The sequence below is a fragment of the Akebia trifoliata genome, chromosome 7, assembly GCF_017979445.1.
Source record: "Akebia trifoliata isolate Shusen 1 chromosome 7, ASM1797944v1, whole genome shotgun sequence".
Classification (NCBI taxonomy): domain Eukaryota; kingdom Viridiplantae; phylum Streptophyta; class Magnoliopsida; order Ranunculales; family Lardizabalaceae; genus Akebia; species Akebia trifoliata.
This window is the reverse complement of record NC_141381.1, coordinates 2,572,363-2,574,967: the sequence shown is the minus strand read 5'-3', so window position 1 is coordinate 2,574,967 and position 2,605 is coordinate 2,572,363. Positions and strand designations below refer to the sequence as shown.

The 2,605-nt window shown below is 38.2% G+C and overlaps 1 long non-coding RNA gene across 1 annotated transcript; it reads left to right on the top strand.

Annotated features, from left to right (window-relative positions):
* The first annotated feature begins 1,209 nt into the window (after positions 1-1,209).
* On the top strand, positions 1,210-2,403 carry LOC147397968 (uncharacterized). The gene is made up of 2 exons (XR_015180148.1): positions 1,210-1,806; positions 2,008-2,403. It is a non-coding gene; the product is annotated as an uncharacterized LOC147397968 (long non-coding RNA).
* The last annotated feature ends 202 nt before the right edge of the window (positions 2,404-2,605 follow it).

Here is a 2,605-nt window from a genome sequence, read left to right as displayed (position 1 = left end):
TCCCAATTTTTTAAAATCAAACAAAATAAATGAAAAAAAAAGAAATTTTAAAATTAAAAAAAGCAAATCAAATCTTTAAAATTCTCTCCACGTTTCCAAAAGAATAAAACAAAAAGTCGAATAAAAAAGGAAAATATAAAAATAAAAAAAACTTTAAAACAGAAAATAAGAAATTAAAAATAAAATCTAATCCTCTCTTCTCCACGTTCTCATATCTTTCCTCTTTCCCCCGTCTCTCTCCCTCCATTCAGTTTCCAAATATCAATAAAAAATAAAAAAATAAAAAAATAAAAAAATAAAAGAAAACAAAAAAGAGATAAAAATATTTAGGCGATGAATGGGCTTGGGACTTTGATTTTAGAAGGGGTCTTGGCGGCTCGGATTTGGTAGAGGTTGGTAGAGTAATTGATGTAGCTTCGTGCTTTGAGCTCCATAGGGGTCGAGAGGATGAGAGAGTGTGGATGGCAAGCAAGGATGGTAGGTTCTCGGTATGTTCTTTTTACCACTCCTTGTGTAATGATGATGGTGATATCTTATTCCCGTATGCCTCAATTTGGGGCCCGAAGGTGCCTAGTAGAGTTGCCTTCTTCACATGGACAGCTTCTTTAGGAAGGATCCAAACGACGGATTTGTTGATGCGGCGGGGGTGGTATGGGGCCAGCTGTTGCGTTCTATGTATGGACCATGGGGAATCTTCGGATCACCTCCTCCTTCATTGCAAATTCACGTATGGAATTTGGGCACATTTCTTTAAGTTATTTGGTTTATTAACTTGCCTGCCCAAAACAATAAAGGGCCTTTTCACGTGTTGGTCATCGAGTGGATTTTCGTTTGGTGGCATGAAGAGGTTGCTTTGGAGTATTACACCATTTGCAATATGTTGGGGGGTGTGGCGAGAAAGAAATAGTCGTATCTTTGAGGGGAAAAAAAAAGATGGCACAGAAACGATTATTTCCATTATGGGCCTTTTGTTTTGTTGGTCTAAAGTTTTTAGAGAATTCAGGGGAATCTTCTTCGAGGATTTTATATATAATTGGGATGGGATGTTTTGTATTTCTGGGGAGTAGCGTCTGTTTGTAAGGTCTTGCTAGGTTGGTCATCTCGACTGTCCTAGTTTTATTTTTTTACTTATGAATATATTGCTACTTATCAAAAAAAAAAAATATATATATATATTTTAGTAACTTTTTTCTTTTAAAAGGCCTCTTCTCTCCACACGTTTTGGGACAGACCTCTCTCTGGACACCCTCCTCTCTCACAATCGGCTCTCTCGCATCTTCTTCTCCTTTTTCCACAACGCCCCAACTCCTTAGCTGCTTACATCTCCTTCATAACACAGCCCCCCTCTCTGCCTTTCATCTCCCCAACTCCCTACGACATAGCTCCCTAGCTGTTGCACTCATCTCCATCCACATCTTTCAGCCCTCATCTTCCCCACGTACTTGTTACACTCATCTCCAGTGCCCCTCTCCCTCCCTTCCTCTCTTTATTTCTACAACTCAGCCTCGTTTTAGAGAAGATAGCTTCTTCTCTCCCATCTCTTCCTCCCCTTGGAAACGTCCCAAACAGCAGGTTTTTTTTTTGTTAGATCAGCCCATAACACATTCTGTTGTCGTCGTTTTCTCTTTATTGGATCAACCTACAGCACAAGAGTCTTGCTCATCTCTTGTCTACGCCTAACACTCCATCGCAGATCTTTTACCTCGGACATTATTCGGACGTCTTTCGACCTTGCGTTGATTCAAGACTAGTCTCACACACACTCTCAAATTCTGAAGGAAACCCGGCAACCACTAGCTTTTAAAGGTGAGATTTTTTTTATCTATTTAAATGGTGCTGATTATTCTGTCATCATAATAGGTTAGATGAAAGTAAGCGGATGACGAACATTCTGTGAAAACAATCGAATTCGGGAAGTGCATATGTGATGTGTGATGTCGAGGCATGGACATTCGAAATAAAAAATGATTGTACTTCTTTTATATATCTTCTAATCTTGATGTGCAGGGAGTGAATGGGGGTGTCTATGCCTTGATGATAAATCAGGTTTGTTGGTTTCCCCTCGAAACCACGTGATTAATCGATTCACATCCTTTCTCTAATCTAGGATAACTCGCCCCTTCATGATGGTTAATTTAATTTTGATTTAAAAGAGGGGTATAAATTAATTTGGTGTTGTGATTATTCATTCTTAGAGCATCGACAAATTAATGCTCTCACGTGGATGCAACCTACTTTGGTCAAACTCTTTGCTTGAATCATTGGGTTTTATTTTTTTCTTATCCTTTTACTTTGGACATCTTGGATTAATAATCAACATAAGTGCTTTTCTTTTAAGGTTAATGGGTTACCCATTAATTATCGTGTATATATGTGGAGAGGTCTGAGATAATTTTTATATGAGGATGCACATGGGTTGATTGTTTGATTTTACAAGGAGGATTGGGAATTGATTTCTTGTGAGGTTCGTTAATTCCATGAACCTATGGGGGTTGAAAATCATATTTTTTTTATGACATTTATTCTTGTGGATTGACTCGCTATTTTTTTGTGCACGAGGCATTGAAAGCGATCTTGATTTTCCAAAACATTAGTGGATCGACTC